The 27,500-nt window shown below is 43.9% G+C and overlaps 1 protein-coding gene across 1 annotated transcript in view; it reads left to right on the forward strand.

The window, feature by feature from the left end:
- The first annotated feature begins 2,465 nt into the window (after positions 1-2,465).
- The window catches only part of LOC131278804 (anthrax toxin receptor-like), a 52,720-nt gene continuing 27,685 nt past the window's right edge, over positions 2,466-27,500 (forward strand). Inside the window, exon 1 of the mRNA XM_058299264.1 lies at positions 2,466-2,612. The gene's annotated coding sequence lies outside the window, so the exon portion shown is untranslated. The remainder of the gene's footprint in view (positions 2,613-27,500) is intronic.

A 27,500-nucleotide genomic window follows, 5' to 3' on the forward strand; every position in this document is an offset into this window, starting at 1 on the left:
AATAAATCTTAAAAAAAAAAAAAATCTTGTGGTAGGTAATATTTTCTTAATCTTATACCGATATCACAAACAATGAAAGAGAAAATTGATAAATGGGACCTCCTCAAAATTAAACACTTTGTCCTTATAGGACTTTGTCAAAAGGGTGAAAAGGCAGCTGAATCAATGGGGGTAAATATTTGGCAATCTTATATCTGATAAGGGTTTAATATCCATGATATATAGAGGACATACAACTCAACAATAAAAAGTCAAACTGCCTGATTAAAAAATGGGCAAAAGAGTTCAAAAGACAATTGTCCAAAGAAGAAATACAAATGGTGAAGAAACACATGAAAAATGTTCAACATCACTAGCAATTAGGGAAATGCAAATCAAAACTACGAGATATTATTTCACACCTGCTAGACTGGCCACTAGTAAAAGTTGGAAAAGTGTAAGTGTTGGAGGTAGGAACACTTATTCACTGTTGGTTAGAATGTAGAATGGTACAGCCACTGTGGAGGGCAGTTGGGCAGTTTCTAAGGATGCCGAATATAGACTTACCATGTGACCTGGATATACCATTACTAGGTATATACCCAGAAGAACTGAGAGCAGTGTAACGAACAGACTTCTGCACACCCATCATTATTCACGATTGTTAAAAGCTGGAAACAACCCAGGTATCCATCAACTGATGAATGGGTAAACCAATTGTGGTGTATTCTCCCAATGGAATAGTATGCAACCATAAGAAGAAATGTGGAAGCATGACAACATGGATGAACCTGGAGGACATTATGTTGAGTGAAGCAAGCCTGATACAAAAGAACAAATACTGTTTGATTGTGCTATTATGAACTGAATATATAATGTGAAATTATGGAGTGACGCCTTCTCCCAGGGGCTTCAGGCACCCTCTGCCTGCCCCTTCTCCCCCAGCAGCTGGGATCCTAGGCCCTCCCTTCAAAAACACGTGCTCGCATCCGGAGCCCCTGCACGCCGGCTTTGCGCTCCCTCCCTCAGCAAACACTTCAGCCCTGGACTAACCCCACGTCCCCCCGGGAAGCTGCGTGGAGGAGAAAGGCCCCAAAGGACCAGCCGGCCCCGCGGGGCGGCCCCACCACCGACTCCACGAGGTCCAGCGCCGCTGGCATCCGACTCCAAGGTGTGGTCACGGCTGGTCCCGGGCCCGAGGCTCCTGGTCTGATAAGGGCTGAGCGCGGGGCTCCCCTCCTCCGCGCACAGGGCACTTCCCCCCCCCCCCCCCCCCCCCCGCCGCCCGCAGCCAGAGCAGGCGGTGGTCGCAGTGCTGAGCGGGCGGATGTGAAAGAAGAGCCCGTGCCCCGTCACTGCACCCCCAGCCCAGAGCCAGCTCCAGGCCGGGGGACTCAGAGGGACCCCGGCCCCCCTCCCTGCCGGCTTGAACCGCGGCGTGGCACCGCGGCCCTGTCAGCGCCTGGCCCTGGCCCGGGGGGCGCTGAGCAGTTGGGTCCCCACAGCTCCGCCTCCAAGCCAGGAGAGTCGCGGCTGGACCCCCGGGTCGGGGGCTGCGCCAGCCCGGGCGGGGCTTTCTCTCCAGGAGAAAGGGCCCCTCAGGACAGGCGGGGGCTCCCAGAGCCCCTCCCGCTCCCCCAGCCGGCTTTCCCTCCCCACCCCTCCAGAGGCAGCCCCAAGGGAGAGTCCGGAGACCCTCGGAGCCCGCGGCTGGCCCCGCCTCCCCCACTGCTTGCTGCAGGCCCTCGGCGCTGGCCCCTCCTGCAGGGCCTCGGTTTCCCCCTGGAGCTGGTCAGGGCAGGACCGCCTCCTGCTGGGCGAGGAGAGGGAGGCGTCCTCAGCCTGCGAGCACCCTCTGGGTTCCACTTGCGTTCCCCGCAGGATTGACAGTAACAGGACCAGAGAGATGCCTGAGCCCAGCCTCTGCCTCCAGGCTCTGCTCCCAGGCCGGGGTGGGGAGAGCGGGTGGGGGGCGAGGGAATGCCGGGTCCTCATCCGCCAGCACCCAGACCCTTCTGGTAACATGCTATTAAGGAAAAACGCAGCGATTTTGAGGGTCCTAGAGGCCCCCTGTGAGGGTCTGGGGGAAAGGGGCGCCTCGTTTAGCCCCCTCCCACCCCGCACAGATCCTGTGACTCCCCCTTGCTGTTGTGAGCAGCCCCGCAGTGCTGCAGGTCACAAAGTGGCACGTCAGCCTCATGGCCGTCGTAATAACCTGGCCCCGGGCGGCGGAAGGGGGCGAGCAGGCAGTTGCGGCTGGTGCCCAGAGCCAGTCGCTGTCTTGCTTGGTGCGCTCCGTGGGTGCGTGGCGAGGTCGTGCGTGTCTAGGCTAGAGGCGCGGGCCGGCGGCCGCTGAGCACGCGCAGAGGCGGAGGTAGCGCCTGGAAGAGACTTTGGTGGATTTGCTGGGCCTGACTCCAGGCTTCCAGAGATACCAGACGGATGGGGAGCCGCGCTCCCTGGGCGCCCGGGCCAGCGCCCTTATGGCTGCTGCTGCTGCTCCTGCAGCTGCAGGTGTTGAGCGTGGGGGGCAGACCCCATCACGTTCGGAGCGGGAGGGGCGCGTGGCTCCAGAATTCAGGGGATTTGGGAACCTGCCAGCCCTCCTTGGATCTCTATTTCGTCCTGGACAAGTAAGTTGCTGGGGGCGCCTGGTGCACTGGGGGTGGGGGTGGGGGGCGGGGAGGGTTGTTGGAGCAGGTCCAGGCTCCACAGGGAGGTTCTGCCTGGGTCCAGGGCCTGGGGAGCCCCTGTTTTGTGGGCGCTGCGGGAGGCCCAGGGGTCAGTCGCAAGAGAGGTGGCACTGGGAATGCCTCGTTTCCCGAGGCAGAAGGATGCTCCAGGCTTTTGTGTCCAGATACTTTTCCTTTGGAGGTTTCTACTGAGAAATAGGCTAAGCTGCAAGGCAACCAAGTCGTTCATCTGGGGTCCTGAATGGCAATTCAGGAAGCAGAGAGTCAGGGAGCACCCCAAGTAGTGTTGTGTTGTGGCATTTCCAAGCAGGAGATTTCAAAGAAAAAGACGAGCACAAAAGTTGACTGTGGTTGGAGGATGTTCGGGTTTATGTTAGGAGTTAGCTGAGTTCTTTCATTGCACTTTGCTTTTTGGAGTGGGGATGCCCCTGAGGTTTTGAGGAGCCTGTGCCTGAGGCTTTGCAGACTCCAGCGGTTTGTGACACCTGAGACCTGCCTAAGAGTCACCTCCCGCGTGGCTTCCTGACTCCATTTGAAATCTCTTGGCTGTCAAACTCTGTTTTCTTTTAGTTCTTTATAAGGAAGGGAACATAAGCCACCACAATGTTTCTGAAGCTTCTGTCCCTCCTTTTAAGTGGCCTTCAAGTGGGCTGATCTTTAGTCTAGAAGACTTCTGTCTCTACAGGGTCCCAAAGGAGCAGGTTCGTGGCTTTCTTTGGGTATTTTAAGTGTCGCTGGTGCTTGGAAAATCTTTGCTTTGCTTCTTCTGGTGGCTTTGCTTCCTTCTTCACAGTCACTTTCAGGAGCAGCTGGCGGGTCTGCTTGTGGCCTTGGCCCCTGGGCAGTGGCTCAGGTGCCTCCTGGCCCCTGTGAGGTTGTCCTTCCAAAGAAGGAAAGGGAGGTGCAGGGTCAGCCTTGGAGAGATTGTCTTGCTTCTACCTTCATCTCCTCCTGTTGGGTTGACAGTGAACTTTGCATTCATTGAAGAGTAATGGAAGTGCAACTAATGGTAATTCTGCTGGAGCACTTTACGGTTTCACCGTGGTTGTCTTCTTTCATCCTCCAAACAGCCCTGGAATGGACAGGAGCAAAGGGGGGTGTCCATCCAATTCTGGGTGGGAGGGGTGAGGCCCCAGGGGTGAGTGAGGGACCCAGGGTCAAGTGATGGAGGCAGATCTTGGAAGAGAATCCCTTCCTCTGCCCAGTGGGGGGACTTCTGACACACCCTGGACAGGTCTCGCCTGGTTGACGTCCCCTTGGAGAGTGGATCAAGGTTGGAGGATGGCTGGATCTGGAGGGGATGACAGCCTCTCTAGTTTAGTCTTTCTGGAAAGGGCAGTGAGGCCAGAGGGCCCCCCACTGCTGGGCAGCCATCCTACTGCTCTCCCAGGCTCTGCTGTTTGGCCCAGCAGGGGCACAGCCCAGCCTGGGATGGAGGAGGAGCTCTGGCACCAGGGGTGTGTGAAATCACAATAACTGAGCACTTACTACATGCTAAGCAACATACTGGACACTTTAGTCCCTGACAACTGAGGGAGTGTGTTCAATTCCCCTCTTTTAGGATGATGCAACTGAGGCTTGGAGGGGCTAAGTGGGTTGGTCAAGGCCAGTTAAACCTAGTTTGCATTTATATTTCCCTACTGGCTAATGATGTAGAGGCTCTTTTCATATGCTTATTTTTCATTTGTGCATCTTTTTTGGTATGTTCAAGATTTTCCCTATTGTTTGACTGGGTTTTTTATGCTTCTGTTGTTGCATTGTAAAAATTTCTGTATATTTTAGACATTAAACCCTTATTAGTCTATGATCTGCCACTATTCTCCCATTTTATAAAATATTTTCAGTTTTTTTAATACTGCCTTAATGAATTAAAGTTTTAATTGTTCATGAAATGGAACTTACATATTGTTTCTTTTGTTGTTCATACTCTGGCATCATATCTATGGCTCCATAGCCAAATAGTGTATCATAAAGATTGCTTTCTTCAAAGAGCTTTGCATTTTTAGCCATTATAATTAGGACCTTCATCCAATTTGAGTCAATTTTTGTATATGATATGAGGTAGGAGTCTAGCCTCATTCCTTTGCAAGGGGATATCCAGGTTTTAATGGTGTCATTTGTTAGAATCTAATCTTTCACATATGTGTGTTACTGACATTTTTGTACAAAATCAATTGTCCATATATGTTTGGGCTTATTTCTGTACTTTCAATTCTATTCCAATGGTCCAACTATGCATTATCTTTAGGCCACTTCCACACTGTTTTGATTACTGTAACTTTGTAGTGTATTTTGAAATTGGAAAATGGTACTCTTTCAACCTAATTCTTCTCTTTCAAAATTGTTTTGCTATCTGAGGCTCCTTGCGGTTCTATGTGAATTTGAGGATCAGCTTTTCCATTTCTGCAAAAATGGCTGCTGTAATTTGACAGTGATTGTGTTGGATCCATAGATCATATTGGGCAGAATTGACATTTTGGCAATATTAACTCTTTCAATCCATGGACATGGGCTTTGTCATGCCATACATTTATGCCTTCTTTGATATCTTTCAATGGTCTTTTGTAATTTTCACTATAAAAGTTTTTTACATCCTTGCTTAAATTTATTCCTAGATATATCATTCATTTATATGCTGTCATAACTGGAATTGTTTTCCTATTTTTGTGTTTAGATTGTGCATTGTTAGTATATAGAAGCATAACTGAGTTTTAATGTGTTAAACTTGTACCCAGTTGCTTTGCTGAATTTGTTAATTCTAGTAGTTTTCTCATGGATTCCCTTGGCTTTTCTATTTAAAAGACAACATCATTTGCAAAATAGATCTACTTCTTGATTCCAATTTGGATACAGTTTATTTCTTCTTCCTTCTTAATTGTTCTGGCTAGAACTTCTAGTACAATATTGAATATTGAATAGCATGATTAAAATGGGCATCCTTATCTTGTTTCTGATCTTAAGGGGAAAGTTTTCAGTTTTCATCATTGAGCAAGATGTTAGATGTGAGTTTTTCTTTTTTCTTTTTTGTCTTTATTTTCTTTAATGTTAAATTAACAAAATATGGGGCCCCATATACCCCCCACCCCCTCACCCCACTCCTCCCCCCATAACAACAACCTCCTCCATCATCATGAGACATTCATTGCACTTGGTGAATACATCTCTGAACACCACTGCACCTCATGGTCAATGGTCCACACCATAGCCCACACTCTCCCACAGTTCACCCAGTGGGCCATGGGAGGACAAACAATGTCCGATAACTGTCCTTGCAGCACCACCCAGGACAACTCCAAGTACCAAAAACGCCCCCACATCACCTCTCTTTCTCCCATGCTCTACCCCCAGCAGCCACCATGGCCACTTTCTCCACACCAATGCCACATTTTCTTCAATTACTAATCACAATAGTTCATGAATAGAATATCAGTAATTCCACTCTAATCCATACTCTATCCCTCCATCCTGTGGACCTTAGAATGGTTGTTTCCACTCCACATCTATATCTAGAGGGGGCTTAGATTCCACATGCATGCTGGATGCAATCCTTCTGCTTTCAGTTGTAGGCACTCTTGGCTCCCTGGTGTGGTGGTTGACCTTCTTCACCTCCTTGTTGGCTGAGTGGGGTAAGTCCAATAAACCTGAGTGTAGGAGTTGCAAGTCTGTTGAGGCTCAGGGCCTGGCTATCACATGGTCAGTCCAGAGATTCAGGTCCCCTGAATCCCCAGCACCAACTACATTTCCGGTAAAAATAACAGGAGAGACTTGTGGACAAAGATCACATCTGAGTCCAGCTCCATCACACGGAAACATAAACTCCAAAGTAGGGCCAACTGACATGGCACTGAACTCCATCTGCCATGACCATAGAACCTGTGGGTGTCTGTAGCCCTCAGAAGAACCAGTACCTGGGATTGTATCTACTTTATCTGTCTCTGGGACTCTGCTCAGGTGTGCATAAGGGCAACCCCTCTGATAACCTCCTGGCTCTTTTTGGAGACCCATAGCCATATAAACTCATTTGTCCTTTCCATTTCTCCCTTTTATTCAGGTCAAAAAGCATTTTTAACTCCTGGTACTATATGTAGACTGAGATATTCTGCTGGTCTGAGTTGACCCTTTTATTTAAGGTCATTTTTTAGTAATTGACCTTTATCATAAAGAAAAATTTCCCTTCTAATCCTAGAATTCTAAGTGTTTTTATCAAGAAAGGATGCTGGTTTTTTTTCCAAGTGTGTTTTCTGCATCCATTTAGATGATCATGTGTTTTTGTTTCCTTCATTCTATTCGTGGATTGATTTTCATATATTGAACCAGTCTTGAACCAAGTGGTATATATACACCACTTGGTCATGGGTACAATCTTTTGTCACATGCTGTTGGATTCAGTTTGCTAGCATTTTGTTTAGGTTTTTGGCATCAGTATTCACAAGGGAACTTGCTCTGTAAATTTCTTCCCTTATCAGCCTTTGGTATCCAGGTAATGCTGGCCTTATAGAATGAATTATAAAGTGTTCCTTCTTCTTGAATGCTTTGGAAGGATCAGAGAAGGATTGGTGTTATTTTGTACTTGAAATATTGGTAGAATTAACTATTGAAACCATCTATTCCTGGACTTTTGGTGGATGGTTCTGTTTATTCAGTGTCTTTATTTGTTATAGATTTGTAGAGATTTTCTCTTTCTTCTTGAGTCAGTTTAGGTAGTTGATGTGTTTTTAAGACTTTTTCTAATTGATCTTGGCCCTCTAATTTGTTGATATAAAATGTTTAGAGTATTCTTTTCTAATTCTTTTTATTTCTATAAAGTCAGTAAAGACAGCACTATTTTATTTTGATTTTAGTTATTTGTATATTTTTTCTTTGACACTGTAGCTAAAATACAGTCCATTTTGTCAAATTATCATAAACCCAAGTTTATTTGTGTTGATTGCCTCAAATGGTTTTCCATTCTCCATTTCATTAATCTCTGGTCTAATATAGAAATTATTTCCTTCCTTCTGCTAACACTGAATTTATTTTGCTCTCACCGGTTCATCAGGATGTGAAGTTAAGTTATTGATTTGAGATTTTTCTCTTCTTTTTCATATAGGAATTCATAGCTATAAATTTTCTTTTCAGCACTGCATTCATTCTATCCCATGAATTTTGGTATGTTGGCTTTAAAAATTCTTTCTAAGTATTTTATTTATTTTTTCTTCCTTTTTAATTTCTAAAAAATGTTACATTAAAGGAATATGAGGTCCCCATATATCCCCTACCCCCCTCACCCCACTCCTCCCACATCAACAATCTCTTTCATCACCGTGGCACATTCATTGCATTTGGTGAATACATTTTGGAGCACTGCTGCACCACATGGATAATGGTTTACACTGTAGTTTACACTCTCCCCCAGTCCACCCCGTGGGCCATGGCAGGACATACAATGTACAGCATCTGTCCCTGCAGTTCCACCCAGGACAACTCCAAGTCCTGAAAATGCCCCCGCATCAGATCTCTTCTTAATTTCCTCTGTGGTTTCTTCTTCAACCCACAGGTTTTGAAGAGTTTGTAGTTTAATTTCCACATATTTATAATTTTTCCAGTGATCCTTCTGTTATTGATTTCTAGCTTCATTCCATTGTGCTCCAAGAAGTTACTTTGCATGATTTCCATTTTTTAAAATTTACAAGTCTTATGCCCTAACATATGGTCTTCCTATGGAATGATCCATGTGCACTTGAAGGACGTATGTGTTCTGTGTCGTTGGGTAAATTGCCCTATATATGTCTCTTAATTCTAGGTGGTTTATGGTGCTATTTCAATTTTCTATTTCTATGCTGATTTTCTTTCTCAATGTTTCATCTACTATGGAAAATTGTGTGTTGAAACTATTATTATAGAACTGTCTATTTCTCCTTTGAGCTCTTTCTACTTTTTCTTCATGTATTTGGGGCCCTGTTGTTATGTGCATATATGTTTTATAATTGTTATATCTTCTTTTTTAGTTGACTCTTTTATCAATATATAATAACCATCTTTGTTTCTTGTAAGAGTGTTTGCTTACCATATATTTTTTCTGATATGAAAGATATCAGATATCCATCTTAGCTCTCTTTGGGTTATAATTTGCTTGGGGCATTCTTTTTCATTTTTTCACTTTCAACCTATTTGTGTCTTTGGAATGAAAATGAGTCTCTTTTAAGTGCATATAGTTGGATCATGCTTCTTTATTCTTTCTGCCAATCTCTACCTTTTTATTTGAGTGTTTAATTCATTTACAGTAATGTATTTATTTAAAAGGCAAGACTTCTAACATTTTGCTACTTGTTTTTTGTATGTCTCATACATTTTTTATCCCTCCTTTGCTCCATTATTATCTACCTTTTTTGCTAAGGTGATCCTTTATCATGACCCATTTTGAATCACTTCTCATTTCCATTTGTGTAGATATTTTGGACATTTTTGTAATGAACTTCCTCAGTTTGTGTTTATTTGGAAATATTACAGTTTCTCCCTCATATTTGAGGAGCACTTTTATAGATATATTATTTTCCTTTGACAGTCATTTATTTCTTTCAACTCTTTAAATATTTCATGCCATTGCCTTCTGTCTTCCATATATTTGAATTAACAACCAAATGTTAATCTTACTAAGCATCCCTTTTACAAGATATATCACTTCTTTCCTGCTGTTTTCAAGATTCTCTTTTTATCTCTGGGCTTTGCCATTTCCACTAAAATGTGTCTTAATGTAGATCTCTTTGAATTTATCTTGCATGAAGTTGATTGAGCTTTTTGAATTAGTTTATTTCTACCTTTCATCATATTTGTGACATTTTTGGCAATTATCTGTTTTAGCATTCTTTCTTCCCCTTCTCTTCTACCTCTGGGATTCCTATGACATATGAATTGGAACACTTTATTTGGTCCTACCATTTCCTTATACTCTCTTCACTTTTTCATTCTTTTTTCTTTCTGCTTCTCAACTTGCATAATTTCAATGGTCTTATCTTCTGGTTTGCTGATCCTTTCTTCTTGTTTCAGTCTGTTCATGCTATTGAATTTTCCTCATGTTAGAATAATTTTAGTTCAAGAATTTCTATTTGATTCCTCTTTATAATTTCTGTCTCATGATTGAAATAATAATTTTGTTAATAAATTGTTTTCCTGGTTTCCTTTAGTTCATTTGTCCTGTTAAGAGAGTTGATCTATGATCTTTGATTAGTAATCCAAGTGACTGGGCTTCCTCTGTTAAAAGATTCTTTTGAATTCATTTTTCCTGCAATTGAATCATACTTTCCTCTCTCCTTGCATTTTTGTAATTTATGGTTGAGAATTGGACATTTTGAGTTTTGAGTATTGTGGTCACTCTGCAGGCTAGCTATTGCCTTCCTCAGTTTGCCAGATCAAGTAAAAGACAAAAAAGTGAGGGGGTAGAATAATAAGGAAAAAAAACATACCCCCACCCCTTCCAAAAATGTCTGCCACCCCTTAATTCTCTAAGTAGATGCCAATGGAAAGCTGGAAGCTATTGTTGCCAGGAAAGCCAAAATCAAGGGTTGTGTCTCTGCAGGTCCTTCATGACCCATCCACCAGAAAATACACACAAAAAGAGAAATGAAACTGTGTTAGTCAGGGTTCTCTAGAGAAACAAAACCAATAATAGATATCGGTCAATAGTATGCGATTTTATAAGAATCTCTTACATCACCGTGGGGTTGCACACCTCCAGGTTCCACAGGCAGGCTGCAAAGCATGGCTCTGATGAACGTCCAATGGAGGCCCTTGATGAGTTTCTGAGAGATGTTGGCTGTCCAAAGACGAGCTGGGAAATTCTCTCTGAGTGCTGAATCACTTCCCCTTTTAAGGCATTCAACTGATTGGATAAAGCGTCACTCATTGCTGACAGAAATCTCCCTGACTGATGTAGATGTAATCAGCTATCTATGCAGTAAAGTCAGTGGTGACTAAAGTCCATAAATGCCCTTCTACTACAGTTAGCTCAGTGCTTGCTTGACCAAACAACTGGGTACGATTACCTGGCTGAGTTGACACATTAGCCTAACCATCATAGATACCTACCAAATATAAAGATGCTTGGATCTTTACCTCCAGCAGATGCTGTTTGAGGCCAGAACGCCCTACTGATGAGTGGGCCCAGACTAAACTTAGCATGTGTGCTGGTGTCTCAGGATTTCCCAAACTGACCTTGACCTCCAGCCAGACTTTTGGAGGCTGATGTTTCCTCTGCCCACAGTGACTACAGCCTGCTACTCTTAGAATCTATGACATGTTTCCACAGCTGTGCCACCTCCACTGCCAGCACTGCAGTACCTCATGGTTTCTAGTCTTCATTACAAAACTGAATTCTTGGCAGTCTTTCCTTTCATCCTGAACTCCCCATGGTTGTTCTGAATGTCTGATCTGGTTTTGGGGTTACCCCCTAGTTAATTACACTCTCTTTTTCTAGCTCATTTTTTTTTAAGTGGAGGGAAGATTCTTTAATACTTCCTATTTTACCATTTTGCTCCTAATAGCTCTCATTTGGCTTCTTAAAAGAGGGGAGGAAGCACAGGTACCTCTAGGTATCCTTGGAGAGCAGGGGAGGGGGTGAGCAACTCAAGTTGCCTATGGTCCAGATCAGACCCTAGGATTAATGATGCTCTACATGGTCCCTTCCTCACACTCAGTCTATTTATTTGCTAGTCCACGATGCTACTGGATTATGAAAATGGAGTGTATGCTGAGCTTGCCAAAGAAATCGCCCTTGTATACACATTGCATATCCTCAAGCTGGCATGTGGCCAGAGGTGGGTGTGGAAGTCTTATCAGGACCACAGTGGACTTCTTAACCCCAGGGAACTAATGTGCCCTCTTTCCTGAGCCCGGCACGTATTCATGTGGGAGTTGGAGAAGATGATGGTGAGGATATAGGTTGGTGGAGAATATGGTAACTGGCCACATTCCAAACCCATATTGAAACCAGAGGCCATGAAATTTTTGACAGTTTGAGTGAGGAAGGTGAGTTGTGGCCTGGACTTGGGTAAGTGTAAGGAGGAAGTTAACGTCCCTGACTGAGTGTCTGACAACACTGTGGGTAAATGGCATTTCCCTTATTTTTTAGAGAATGAGAGGAGGAGGCTCATGGACTGAAAGTGGTCTGTTGACACTTCTAGAAGGAAGACATGGAGACAGAATAGAAACTCTGGAGTGTGCAACTCCAGGACCCAGTCCTAAACCAATGGCTGAGGTCCCTGGGAGCTGCTGATGTGGTCTTGGAGGCAAAAATAATCTTTTAGGGAAGTGGCTGTGGCTCAGTCAGTTGGGCTCCCATTTACCATATGGTGGTAGGCTTGTGAAGGCAGGCTCGCCTGCATGCCGTGGAGAGCCAACCCAGCAAGGGGATGCAACTAAAAGGGAGACAAGTAAAATCTTAGAGGAGTGTGCAGCAAATGGACACAGAGAGCAGACAACACAAGCAAACCACAAAGGGGGGGCAATAAATAAAAATAAATATACAGACTCACAGAAGAAAGCACAGTGAATGAACACAGAGAGCAGACAACAAGCAAGCTGCAAGGAGTGGGAGGAATTAAAAAAAAAATCTGTTAGCCATGTGGAGGCTCTCTGGTTATCATTGCCATTCAGGGACACCCAGAATTTGGGGACCAGGTGTTTACACTGGATGGACTTGGAAAATGTGGGTAAGCCCCTACTGTGTGCCCACTTCCTTGACCAGGGCACCTCTGACTTCTAGGGAAGAGACTCCATACTGAGGGTGAAGCCTGTGCAGAGGTCCAGAGAAAGCAGATGTCAGGTGGCCTAGGCAGGCCTGGAGCTCAAGGAAGTGGGGGGAGAAAGGAAGAGGGAGAGGAGAGGACAGGCCAGATGGCGGGGACCTGGGGCCATGAATAAGGTTTGCTCTTCATCTCAAGGGCATTTGGGGGTCATTGAAAGGAGGCCTTCATCAGAGGTGTGATGGGTCAGACTTGTGTTTTCAAAAGAGCCTTTGCGGGAAACGGACTTTGGCCCAGTGGTTAGGGCGTCCGTCTACCATATGGGAGGTCCGCGGTTCAAACCCCGGGCCTCCTTGACCCGTGTGGAGCTGGCCATGTGCAGTGCTGATGCGCACAGGGAGTGCCGTGCCACGCAAGGGTGTCCCCCGCGTGGGGGAACCCCACGCGCAAGGAGTGCACCCGTGAGGAAAGCCGACCAGCGTGAAAAGAAAGTGCAGCCTGCCCAGGAATGGCACTGCCCACACTTCCCATGCAGCTGACGACAACAGAAGCAGACAAAGAAACAAGACGCAGCAAACAGACACCAAGAACAGACAACCAGGGGAGGGGGGGAAATTAAATAAATAAATAAATCTTTAAAAAAAAAAAAAGAGCCTTTGGCATCTGTGGAGAGAATGGATATGAAGGAGGAAGGACGGAATAAAGGACCGAAGTGCAAAGGAGAAGAGTTAGCCCAGACTTCTGCTTCCATGGCTCTGCCTCTGCAGTCATTTTTTCTTGATTTTGTCCCATCTCTGACCCTCTGTGCCAAGGCTGGCAGTGCCTGTACTCAAAAAGTTCTCAAAATTCTTGTCAGTTTTGCATGCAGTTCAAGAGTGCCCATGCTACCAGACAAAAGGATTTCCCACAGATCCTTCCTGGATAAATGCATTTTCAAGCCTGACTTCCTCTGAGGGGGCTGGTTGGATCCATGAGTCATACACCTAATCTTTGCAAATTTCAGTTCAACCAAAGCCTCCTGTGGGATCGTGTTCTTGGGAGCTGCCTTTCTCATATCTCGGGGAGGGCCCTAATAGAGCTGTTTCCATGCCTAATCAGAATATGTTGTCTTGATCTGCTGAGAACTTTCCAAAGCATCAATAGCTCGTTCCTTTTAGACCTGTTTTCCCTCCCTCAATTTGCTAAAAATAGCAAGGAGATACCAGGCAGCATTTTCCACACTTACCTTGGAAATTTCCTAGCTAAACATCCAAGAGCTCACTTACAAGTGTTGTCTTCCATCCAACTTAGGTACACAATTTCACCAAGTTCATTGCTACATAATAAGGATTGCCTTTCTTCCAGTTTCCAAGAACACATTCATCATTTCCTCCTAAGGCCTCACCAGAAGCACTTTTGATGTCCATATTTCTATGAACATGATGTTCATTGCAATACAAGTGTTCTCTAAGTTGATAGAAACTTTCTATACACCTTTCAATTATTTCTGAACCCTCACCAGAAACACTTGCTTGCCAATTTCTTTTTTTTATTAGAAAAGTTGTAGACTTACAGAAAAATCATGCAAGAAAAAGAATTCAAATATACCACCCTATTATTAATACCTTACATTAGTGTTTTACATTTGTTACAATTCATGAAAGGACATTTTTATAATTGTATTATTAACTGTAGTCCATAGTTTACAATGGTTCTCTGCCTGAGTTGTACAATCCTAAGTTTTCTTTAAAAATTTTAATCTAGTAACACATATACAACCTGACATTTCCCCTTTAACCACATTCACAATGTAATTCAGGGCTATGAATCAGTGTTGCTAATTACATTCACAATGCAGTGCAACCATCACCACCCTTCATTACCAAAACTTTAGGCTCAAACCAAATAGATACTGTATACAATTTACTTTTAATATACACTTTTCTTTTTTTTGTTTAATTCTTTTTTTTCCAAATTCTACTCAATGTATTCATTTTTTAAAAAGATATTACATTAAAAAATATGAGGTCCCCATTTGCCCCCACCGCCCCCACCCCACCACTCGACCCCCAATAACACTCTCCCCCATAATCATGTCACATCCATTGCATCTGGTGAGTACATCTCCGGGCATCGCAGCACCCCACGTCCCGTGTTCCACACCATAGCCCACACTTTCCCTCGTTCCATCCAGTCGGCCATGGGAGGACATACAACATCCGGCAATTGTCCCTGGGGCACCACCCAGGACAACTCCAAGTCCCAAGAATGCATCCACATCTCTTCTCTTCCTCCCCTTCCTCACACCCAGCAGCCACCATGACCACTTTTTCCACATCAATGCCACATTTTCTCGATTATTAACCACAATAGTTCATGAATAGACTATCATTAAGTCCACTCTGATCCTTACTGTATTCCTCCTTCCTGTGGACCTTGGCATGGTTGTGTCCATTCCACATCTATGTCAGTTGTAGGTACTCTAGGCTCCGTGGTGTGGTGGTTGACATTCTTCAACTCCATGTTAGCTGAGTGGAGTAAGTCCAGTAAATCAGAGTGTAGGAGCTGACGTCTGTTGAGGTCTGTGCCTGGCTATCATGTTGTCAATCCAGAGATTCAAATCCCCTAGATATATCTTAAACCCCAGTACCAACAACAATTCCAGTAAAGTAGCATGAAAGTCTTGTGAAAAGAGATCCCATCTGAGTCCAGCTCCATCACGCAGAAACACCAGCTCCAAAGAAGGGTCAACTGGCATGGCAGTGAAACCCATCTGCCATGACCATAGAACCTGTGGGTCTCTTTAGCCCTCAAAAGGACCAATACCTGGGGTTGTATCTACTTTATCTGTCTTTGAGGCTCTGCTCAGGTGTGCATAAGGGCAATCCTTCTGACAAGCTCCAGACTCTTTTTTAGAGACTCATAGCCATATAAACTCACTTGTCCTTTCCATTTCCCCCTTAATTTAGGTGAAACAGCATTTTAAACTCCTGTTATTATATGTAGACAGGGATATTCTGCTGGTCCACATTGAACCTTTAATTCAAGGTCATTTTCTAGTTGTATCATCAACTGGTACTTGGTAGTGATCCCTTGGTGCCAGGGAGGCTCATCCCCAGGTGTCATGTCCCACGCTGGGGGGAATGCATTGCATTTACATGCTGAGTTTGGCTTCAAGACTGGCCACATTTGAGTAACATGAAGGCTGTCAGGAGGAAACTCCTAGGCACAGTGCTGCTCTAGGCCTTATTCTTATTTCAGGCATATAGGCTCACAAGCATAGTCATTAGTATCAGGGGCTCACTGTTGGACCCTCATTCCTTCCTGGTCCTTACTGTTGCACATGGGGGAGTGCTGCTGCTCCCCTAGGGACCATGAAAGAGCCCCCCCCAGCCAGTAACCCAGTATCCCCCAGGTGTTGTTTTTAATTGTTTCTACTATGAGTATATCCAAACATTACCATGCACCCTGGACATATGCCATGTATAACTCCCTGTCAGCCATATATCGCCTGTCAATAACATCCCATACCAGTATTCCTTCAGTGCCATTGTTGAACCACTCTGTGATCCAAAACTTCCTGAAAAGTGAAGCCCAATATAATGTCAGGTTCCCTTAATAGTAAAATGGAATATAGCGATGAGTTTAAAGGTTAGATATAGAATACGTATTGATTTGGAAAAATTCTACATCCTATCTTTTTCTTTTCTTTTTTCTTAATTATTGAGCTTCTCTTCACAAGAGCCTTAGATCACAGTAATTCATATATACAATATACAGTACTCCCACACATCCACCATAAAACCTTTTCCCTTCCACAGTGATAATCTTATAACATTCATATCATATTTACTTAAACTGATGTACAGACTCTGAGACAATAGCTTTCAAACAAGGTGACATCTGTGCTTACATTGTGGTCCATGCTTTAGGATATACAGTTTTCTAAATTTTTAGTTATCCTATGTTTTACATTATGGTTTATATTATTAGTCTGTCGTCCCCTATACATTTTTGGTGTAATATTACATGTTTTATATCCATCCCTGTGTACTCTCATGAAACTCCTCTCTTACCCTCACATTTACCTTGGTTCCATCCATTCAACATCGATTTTCCCCTCCCCTTGGGGCCCACAGCGACAGCCAATCTCCATTTCCCAAGGAGCCACATCCAGAGATACTTGCAACAGTGTTCAGGGCCTGACTTTCTCAACTGCCCTAATGCCCTGGGAGCCACCCTTTCTCTCGAGAGATACAGTTCCCTCTATTTGATGGCATTGGTCCTCCTCAGGATGTGGGTCCACCCCCACTCTAACTACTTGGGTCTCTACCCAATGGTACAACCCACCCTGGCAAAATGAGCATTCAGACATTCCCCAGGAGTCCGTCCTGTGTCAGACCATCCCCTCCGAGCATCCTAAACAGGTAACCCTCCTAATTATATTTTGATATGGTTTTCTAAGCATTTTACTCTCAACCAACACCTGACACTCTCCTATGTTCATATGTTGACCCTCCCTTCCCCCAATTTTTTGGGCAATATTACCCATCTGCCCATCCCCAGCCCCCATCAAACCTGCAAAGCCCCACCCAAAGGCAACCCCTTGCCCCCATTTTATCTCTTCTTTGTGCTCATACTTACTGCCAGCTCATCATAGATTCCACCCCTGCAGACGTCGGCTCACATCCTTCCTCCACCCCCCGATTTCTTGTAAGCCTATCTTCCAGTCTCTAGCTCTCTGAGGCAGGTTGCTTATTTCATATCATTGAGGTCATGTAGTATTTGTCCTTCAATGCCTGGGTTGCTTCACTCAACATAAGGTTCTCAAGATTCATCCATGTTATCACGTGTGTTTGTAGTGTATTTGTTCTTACAGCCAAGTAGTATTCCATTGTGTGTATATACCACATTTTATTGATCCACTCATCTGTTGATGGGCATTTGGGTTGATTCCAACTTTTGGCGATAGTGAACAATGCTGCTATGAACATTGGTGTGCATATATTGGTTTGTGTCCTTGTTTTCAGTTCTGCTGGGTATATACCCAGCAGTGGTATTGCTGGGTCCTATGGCAAATCTATGGTTAGTTTTTTGAGAAACCACCAGACTGTCCTCCAGAATGGTTGTATCCTTCTGCATTCCCACCAGCAGTGGATGAGTGTTCCCATTTCTTCACATCCTCTCCAGCATTTGTATTCTTCTGTTTTTTTTTTTCATAGCTGCCAATCTTATGGGAGTAAGATGGTATCTCATTGTAGTTTTGATTTGCATTTCCCTGATAGCTAGAGATTTGGAACATTTTTTCATGTGCTTTTTAGCCATTTGTATTTCTTCTTTGGAGAAGTGTCTGTTTAAATCTTTTTCCCATTTTTGAAATGGGTTGTTTATCTTTTTGTTTTCAAGATATATGATTTCTTTATATATGCAAGTTATAAGTCTCTTATCAGATATATGGTTGCCAATTATTTTCTCCCATTGTGTGGGTTCCCTTTTTACTTTCTTGACAAACTCCTTTGAGGTGCAGAAGGCTTTAATTTTGAGGAAGTCCCATTTATCTATTTGTTCTTTTGCTGCTCGTGCTTTTGGTGTGATATTCATGAAGCCATTTCCTATTACAAGGTCCTGTAGATGTTTCCCTACACTGCTTTCCAAGGTCTTTATGGTCTTGGCTCTTATATTTCAGTCTTTGATCCATCTTGAATTGATCTTTGTATAAGATGTGAGATGGTAATCCTCTTTTATTCTTCTACATATGGCTATCCAGTTCTCCAGGCACCATTTGTTGAATAGGCCATTCTCTCCCAGTTGAGAGGGCTTGGTGGCTTTATCGAATATTATATGCCTATATATATGAGATTCTATATCAGAACTTTCAATTCGATTCCATTGGTCTGTGTGTCTCTCCTTATGCCAATAGCATGCTGTTTTCACTACTGTAGCTTTGTAGTATGTTTTGACGTCAGGTAGTGTGATTCCTCCAATTTCATTTTTCTTTTTCAATATGTCTTTGGTTATTCGGGGCCTCTTTCCTTTCCAAATAAATTTCATAGTTAGTTTTTGTAGTTCCTTAAAGAAGGCTGTGTTGATTTTTATTGAGATTGCATTGAATGTGTAGATCAGTTTTGGTAGGATAGACATCTTAATAATATTTAGTCTTCCTATCTATGAACAAGGAATATTCTTCCATTTATTTAGGTCTTCTTTGATTTCCTTGAACAGTCTTGTATAGTTCTCAGTGTATAAGTTTTTTACATCTTTAGTTCAATTTATTCCTAAATATTTGATTTTTTAAATTTACTATTGTAAATGGCATTTGTTTCTTGATTTCCTCCTGAGCTTGCTCATTATTGGTGTAAGAAGTGCTACTGATTTTTGCACATTGATCTTATAACCTGCAACTTTACTAAATTCATTTATGAGCTCTAGAAGCTTTGTTGTAGATCTCTCAGGGTTTTCTATGTATAGGATCATGTCATCAGCAAATAATGAAATTTTGACTTCTTCCTTTCCAATTTGAATGCCTTTTATATCTGGTTCTTGCCTCAGTGCTCGAGCAAGTACTTCTAAGACAACATTAATTAGAAGAGGAGACAATGGGCATCCTTATCTTGTTCCTGAGTTTAGAGGGAAGAATTTTAGGATTTCTCCATTGTAAACAATGTTGGCTGTAGGTTTTTCATATATACTCTTTATCATGTGTGGTCACCCCTCGGGCTGAAGCGTGGTTTGCTGGCCTGGCGGGGGAGCAGCTGCGGCAGGCCAAGCCTCTGCCCCCATAATAGGGTGGTTGGTCAGACTCACCGCCAGCCCTGAAGGGAGCTCGGCATGGGCGCAGAGTGCCCTCGGGTCTCCCCTTCTCGGCAGCCATGCTTCCGTGGCCGCCCCTCCTCCCGGATGGCACCACACGATGCCTGTGGGGCGGCACCTTTCTTCTTCTTTCTCTCTGCGCAGGCGCAGGGTGGAAAATTCCAGTCTGCCCTTTTCCCCTCCCCTGAAAGCAGCAACCGCCAGGCGTGGGCAGAAAAATCCAGTCTGCCCTTTTCCCTTCCCCCGACAGCAGCAACAGCCAGGCGTGGGCGGGAAACTCAAGTCTGCCCTCCACCCCAGCAACAGCAGCCACCAATCCCTAAACCCTGCCCCTTCCCCCAGCAACAGTGACGGCCAATCCCTAACCACCACCCCTCCCCCGTCCAGTACCGCCCACTGACCTTTCGCCGGCAACCAATCAGAACAGGGCGTTGCTTCGACCAATCAGCCTTCCCCAGCCCCTATAAAACTGTTGCCTCTCCCTCAATAAAGTGGACCTGCGTGTTTACCTCGTCTCCGTGGTAGTTCTTCTGCCATGCGCCCTCCAGTCCTGAGAGCCCCCGACAAGGGTCTGGCCTCCCTTGTCCCCAGTTCATCACCTGCTTCTCCGGGCGACCCCTTCGTCGCCGGCTTCGCCGGGCGACCCCGTCAGCCGAACCACGCAACCCCTGTGAGACCGACCCCTCGTCTGCTGCCGGACCGACCCCTCATCCCAAGCGGGACCGATCCCTCGTCCCAAGCAGGACCGACCCCTCGTCCTGAGCTGGACCGACCCCTCGTCCGCAGCCAGACCCCACCTCTACCGACCGAGGAAGCCGCCGCAGCTGGCACCCAACGTGGGGCAGTGCAACCCCCCTCTACCGACTGTGCAAGCCGCCGCAATCATGTTCAAATAATTTCCTTGTATTCCGATCTTTTGGAGTGTTTTTATCAGGAAAGGGTGCTGTATTTTGCCAAATGCTTTTTCTGCATCTATAGATATAATCATGTGATTTTTTCCTTCAATCTCTTTATATGGTGTATTACATTGATTGATTTCCTTATGTTGAACCATCCTTGCTTACCTGGAATGAATCCCACTTGGTTGTGGTGTATAATTCATTTAATGTGTTGTCAAATATGATTAGCAAGTATTTTGTTAACTATTTTTGTGTCTAGGTTCATTAGAGAAATTGGTCTGTAATTTTCCTTTCTTGTGGTGTCTTTGTTTGGCTTTGGTACTAGGGTAATGTTGGCATCATAGAAGGAGTTAGGCAATGTTCCTTCTGTTTCGATTTTTTGTAATAGTTTCAGCAGGATTGGTGTTAGTTCTTACCAAAATGTTTTGTAGAGTTCACCTGTGAAGCCGTCTGGCCCTGGGCTCTTCTTAGTTGGGAGGTTTTTAATGACTGATTCTATCTCTTTACTTGTGATTGGTTTGTTGAGATCATCAATTTCTTCTTTCATCAATATGGGCTGCTTATATATTTCTAGGAATTTTTCCATTCCCTCTGAATTGTCATTTTTGTTGGAATATAGTTTTTCAAAGTATCCTCTTATGATAGTCTTTATTTCTGTGAGGCCAGTGGTGATATCTCCTTTCTCATTTCTTATTTTGTGTATTTGCATCTTCTCTCTTTTTTTCTTTGTTAGTCTCGCTAAAGGTTTGTCAATTTTGTTCATCTTCTCAAAAAACCAGCTCTTGGTCTTGTGTATCTTTTCAAGTGCTTTATTTTCTATTTCACTTAGTTTTCCTCTTATCTTTGTTATTTCCTTCCTTCTTCTTTCTGTTGGATTATTTTGTTTTTGTTTTTTTTTTGTAATTCCTCCAAATGTGCAGTTAGTTCTTCAATTTTTACTCTTTCTTCTTTTTTGATATATGAATTTATGGCTATAAATTTCCCTCTCAGTACTGCTTTTGCTGCATCCCATAAATTTTGGTATGTTGTGTTACCATTATCATTTGTTTCAAGGTAGTCATTGATTTCTTTTGAGATTTCCTCTTTGACCCACTGTTTTTTTGAAGAGTGTGCTGTTTAATTTCCAAATCATGGTGTGAAATCTGGGCCTCTGACCCCTGCAAATTTCCAGCTTCACTCCACTGTGGTCAGAGATATTATTTTGTATGATTTTGATCTTTCTGAATTCATTAAGCCTTTCTTTGTGGCCTAGCATATGGTCTATCTTGGAGAATGATCCGTGTGCGCTAAAAAAAATGTATATCCTGCTGTGTGTGGCTGTAATGATCTATATATGTCTATTAGATCCAGCTCCTCTAATATACTGTTAAAATATTTTGTTTCTTTAGTGATTCTCTTTTGAGATGTTCTGTCCAGAGTTGATAGTGGTGTATTAAAATCCCCCACTATAACTGTAGATGCATCTATTCTTTCACTTAGTTTTTCCAGTGTTTGCCTCATCTATTTAGAGGCACCCTTGTTAGGAGCATAAATATTTATGATTGTTTGATCTTCTTGCCAGATGGTCCCTTTCACTAAAATGTAGTATCCTTCTTTGCCTCTCACAATTGTTTTGCATTTAAAGTCTATGTTGTCTGATATTAATATAGCTACTCCTGGCTTTTTTTGGGTTATTGTTTGCTTGTATGATTGTTTTCCAACCATTCACTTTCAGCCTCCATGAGTCTCTGGGTCTAAGATGTGTCTCTTGTTGACAGCATATAGATGGGTCATATTCCCTTATCCAATGTCTCAGTCTGAATCTTTTGATAGGTGAGTTTAATCCATTGACATTCAGTGTTATTACTTTCCAGGAATTATTTGTGTTAGCCATATTTTGATTGGACTTGTGTTTGTCATATTTTGTTTGCTTTTTTCCCCCTTCTCTTTTTGTCTTTTTTGTTGCTCTTACACTCTCCTCTAACTCTGCCTGTCCTGTTTTTTCCTTTCTTCCTGCAGAACTCCCTTTAGAATTTCTTGAAGGGGAGGTTTCTTGTTGGCATACTCTTTCAGTTTCTGTTTATCTGTGAATATTTTGAACTCTCCATCATTTTTGAATGCTAGTTTAGCTGGTAGAGTGTTCTCGGTTGGAAATTTTTTTCCTTTAGTTCCTTGACTATATCATACCACTGCCTTCTTGCCTCCATGGTTTCATATGAGAAATCAGCACTTAATCTTATGGAGCTTCCCTTGTATGTGATGGTTTTCTTTTCTCTTGCTGCTTTTAGAATTTTCTCTTTATCTTGAGTGTTGGATAATTTGACAAGTATATGTCTTGGGGTGGGCCTGTTGGGGTTTATGACGATTGGGGTGCGCTGTGCTTCTTGGATATGTACATCTGTCTCTTTCAGTAGATTTGGGAAGTTTTTAGCCATTATTTCCTGCAATACTCCTTCTGACCCCTTTCCCTTCTCTTCTCCTTCTGGGATGCCTATAATACATATGTCTGAGCATTTTGTATTATCATTCAGGTCCCTAAGTCCTAGCTGGATTTTTTCTATCTTTTTATCAACCAATTCTACTATCTGTTTGATTTCTGATGTATTGTCTTCCACATCACTAATTCTCTTCTCTGCCTCTTCTAGTCTGCTGATATTTGCTGCAAGTTATTTTTGATTTCTTGAACTGTGGTGTTCATTCTCATCATATCTGTTATCTTTTTGCATAAGTCTGCAATTTCCCCTCCAAGTGTTGTCTTCAAGTTGTTAACCTCTTCCTTTACTTCATTAAATTTGTCAGTGATAAATGTTCTGAGATCTTTAATTACTTGTGCGAAGTTCTGCTCCCCTTCCTGATTTTTAGTTTATTCACTGGATTCAGCCATGTTTTCCTGATTACTGTTTTGGTTTTTAGTTTTTGTTGCTGTCTGGTCATTTTATCTTGACAGGTTTAATCAGTTCCTTAGCTTCTTTGTCTAGTCTTGGGGATTAATTAGCTGTTGTTTTTGCATAAGTGTTATATCTTCTCTTTGTCACTTTGTTCTTCTTATTCTAATTTCTTATTGCTGGTTGAGTTCACTTTAAAGGAAAGTATTAGGGCCAGGGAAAGGCAATTATGTAAGCAAGGAAAAAGTGTAAAGTAGTATTGGTGATAAATGTTAACAGAGCAACAATATGAGATCTGGGAAGATGGATATTAGATTCATGTAAGTTGTGTAGAGTTATAGCAGGAGGTAGAGTACCTATAATGAGGTAGTTGACTGAATATGGGAGGAATATGGCATGAATTAAAAAGCTAGTATTTTTGTGAAAGAGGGAAAGAGAAAAGAAAGGCAATAGTTTCAAGAGTGGATAACAGACAGAAAACAAAACAAAGATATTAGAAATTTAGTTAGACACTTTGTGGATCAAAGAAAGGGAGGTGGAATATAGGAGAGACAGTAGATGATGGAGGATATCAAGATGTAGGGGAAAGGTTGTAGTGTAGGTAGCCAAAATCAATTCACACAGAAATGAGGCAGTGGAGAATGAGGAAACCCAGCAAATGTGAGGTGTTCCCTGCAGCACCTACTGTATAATTAAGATAAAATAAAATAAGAAGAAAATGAGGGACAAGAGAGAGAGAAAAAAAAAGAGAAGAAAGGAAGATAGAAAAAGGGGGTGGGTAAAGGGCAGGGAACAGGTAGGGAAAAGGAAAAAAAGATATACACCAACCACAACAGCAACAACAACAACAAAAAAAAACCCTAAATAACTGAAAAAAAAAAAGACTTTGGGGGATATGCTGTGAGAAAAGATTAGGGAATAATGCAATGTTAGCAATCAGGACATTAAAAAAATAAATAATAAAATAAAATAAATATAAACACAAAACAAAACAAAACAAAAAAGAAAAAACACAAACGTTGAGGGCTAGGACATTCAAGGACTTCAGATGGACCTCAGGGCATGATGGATTCAGGGATGGAAAGTCTGAGATATTGAAGACTCAAGAGATGTGAGTCTCTGGGGTGTGGGCCACCAGGGTTTAGGGGACTCAGACCTGGCAACTTCAAGTCCAGTTAACAGAGAGCCTGGGAGCACCGCAGTACAACACAGCCTTCAGGGATCCCCACAGCTGGGTGCCAGCCCTATGGGTGAGATCACATCCACAAACTATATCCTGTGTGTCTGAACCCCACAATTCACTCACTCACTGGGGTCTATTCTGTGGATGTATCACCAATTTGACTTCAGGACCCCTCCCACCCTGTAAACCCCCAGAACGGCCTCCTGGGGGCACCTCTACACTGCAGCCAATTTAATGACACAGATCAATAGCCAGGCCCGGGGGTGGGGCTCCAGCTGGAAACGCTGATAACAGTCCAAAACTGAAATTCCCACGCTTCACAAAATATTCCCCTAATCAGCTTCCAGATGTCTCTCACCCTGCCAGACCCTGGTGATGTCTCTTTATTGCTATCAATTTAAGTCCACTGCAGATCGGCAGCCAGGCTTGGGGGGGCCGGGGCTCTAGGCAGAAGTGCTATTATTTGTGTCCGCAATCAAAAATTCCCCCGCTTCGCAATAAAACTCCCATTTGTCTCCCCAAATCAGTCTGCAAAGGCCTCCTGTCCTGTTAACCCCCTGATAGGCCGCTCAGGGCTTATGAATTTCCCAGTAATGCAAAGCCTCCAGAAAACACGGCTTCTGGCGCCAGTGCCGCAGGTCCACCCACCAATATACAGTTTTCTACCAATCTTCTCTTCAAAGTAATCTAGGTTTTTTTTTTTTAAATCAAATGCTTCACATTCTTCCAACCCTCACCCATTATCCAATTCTAAAGCCACTTCCATATGTTTAGATAATTTTAAAAGCAGCACCCCACTCCCAGTACCAAAAACTGTCTTGGTTTGCTGACACTGTTGAGGCACACAATGAGTCAGCTTAGAACAGCCTTTTATTGGCTCATGGGTTTCGAAGTCCCACACTAAGGCCCGATCAAGGACATGCTCTTCCCATAGTCTCCAGTGTTCTGCTGATGGCATGCTGCAGTCCCTGAGGGTCCCTGACTGGCTTTCTGCTCTGGGGGCCTTGAGTCAGAGCCACACACTGACATTCCTCCTCAGTCTCCAGCCCCGCCTCCATCAGGCTGGATGGCAACACTGGAGGAATGCAGCCTGGTGCCTCGACCCTGGGAAGAAGGAAGGAATGTTCCTTCTCAGTTGCAGCTTTACCCTTCCAGGTTTCTACCAGAACGAGGCAGGACCACTCTCAATTCTTTTTGCAGAAAAGGAAAGGCTCAGGTTGAGTGAGGAAGCCCTCGCCTGGGTCTCTGCTGGGTTGGCTGTGCCTGTCCTCAGCTGTCAGCCAAGATCCCTGCAGCTGGGATAGCCTTTAACGTTCCAGGGCCCACGCCAAAGCCCCCTGGTGGGGGGATAGCCCCACAGGCAAGGGAGGTGGGAAGGGACATCCAGGGCCACCCCCACCAGCCTCCACTCTCTGTAGAACCCACAGTACCCACCCACACCCTTTGTCTGCCCGCAACATGGCTCTTTTCTGGCAGCACCCAGGCCTCAGAGCACATGCCAAGCATCCCGACCTGGGTTCCAGGCCAGGCTCTGTGGGACATGAGCCAGGCCCGCCCCTCTCCATGCTTAGAGATCTTGAGGTCAGGATGCAAAATCCCTCGGTTCTTTCTTAACCAGCTCTGTGTGCAGCCTCCCCATGAGCGCCTTGGATTTGGACCATCCTGTTGCTTCTTCATGTCTGGGGTTTGCAACCAAATTTGGGGGGGATTTAACTGAAGGAAGGCCAAAGTATTTCAGCTGGTTAATTATTTCTTGGACCTGGAGTAGATGGTTGAGAAGCGGCTCCTGATAGGCTGATGACAGATCTAGAACCTGTCCTAAATTCTCTTCCAAAAGGGGAGAGGTCCTGCCTGTCCTGCTCCTCTCCTGGGCATCTCCGAGTGTCCCTTCTTCTCCCTTTGGCTTGTGACATGCACTTGGCCCATCTTTTTTTTGAGATGTCACACAACTTGCCTCAGGGAGCTGCAGCCTGGGGCCCCCAGTTCACACCAGGCCTGAGCCAGTGTTACAGCAGAGATCTAGCCAATGGCCCGACATTTGTCTTCCAACAAAATTCTTTCAACCCACAAAATAGGCTGCTGCACAGCTTCCCTACAGCCTTGGCTGTGACTTGTACCCCGTTTCTCAGCATCCTTGAGATCTTGGTGTACTGCTGGATTAAGTCTGTTCCAGGAACTGACCTTAGGAAGGCAGCAGATGCACAAGGATTAATAGAGCCGGGCAAGGCAGCAGTTAATCTCTGCTCTCCCTTTCAGAGGGCCATCCAGGTTCTCTTGTTTTCACCTTCTCAGGACCCCTCACAAGTCCACAAGGAGGCACCTGTGGCTGATGTGCAGGTGTGGAATAAAGGGCATTCCAGGGTGCTCAAAGGCTGGATGGGATGCCTGGTCCCACCTGCAGCCTCCTGTCCTTTCCTCTGGCACTCATGCCATCCACCACTTCCTGCTGGGAGTTGTCATCTCACTGTCCAAGAAGCATCAGCCTGCTCCAGACGGTCCTAGTAGCCAAATGTTGGGGCCTCTCCCCAAGATGCTTGAGACCTAGTGGCTCACTGGATGCCCTTGCAGGCCAATGGCCCCATGTGGCTTTTGTGGTTTGACCTCAGTATATTCAGGCAGTGGGAAGATCAGGAGGAAGGTACAGGCTTGATGCTGAAACATATTTTTTCCACCCTGTCTTGTTTGCTGCTTGGTTTCAGGATTCACAGCTCAGAGAGTGGTTAGTGACCTCACAGGTCATCAGGCTCAATCTCCACCTGGGGATAGAACTGCACTGCTAATCTACCTCCACTCACACATGTCCAGTGCCCAGGGACACATTCTTTACGGAGACACTGTGAAGATAACTCTGAATTTTAGGTCAGGTTTCCTTGCATGGACCAATATTTTCATACCCTGCAGGAATGGCCCCATCGAAACTGAAAATTAACCTCCCATCTCCTGACCTCCACTCCTACCCTCCAGAAGCAGCCACTTGCAAAACCTCTTCTTTTGTGAGCATGTTGCACATTATTCTGATAACATGGTTGTACTGAGTGCAGTTTCTTATTAAAGTTTACATATTATCTCTTGACCTCTTCCATTTTCCCAACAGAGTTAAATAATTTCATACTAAATATTTATTGCTTACTTTGCCCTTACAATATAAATATTGTTTATAGCTGAGCTATTTATTATGGTGTTATTTAGTTTTTAAAGATTTGTTATGTTTATTTTTTATCTTGTTACTTCAGGGATCTTTTAGTTTCCCATGCTTTCTGATTATGTAGAAGCTTCCCTCTTATATAACTAGCTTCCCAATTTTTTCATAGATATTCTCTTAATTCTCTGAGACTATGAATTGCAGAATTTTTACATTTTATCCTGCTCACTAA

This window comes from Dasypus novemcinctus, chromosome 6 (genome assembly GCF_030445035.2).
Source record: "Dasypus novemcinctus isolate mDasNov1 chromosome 6, mDasNov1.1.hap2, whole genome shotgun sequence".
Classification (NCBI taxonomy): Eukaryota; Metazoa; Chordata; class Mammalia; order Cingulata; family Dasypodidae; genus Dasypus; species Dasypus novemcinctus.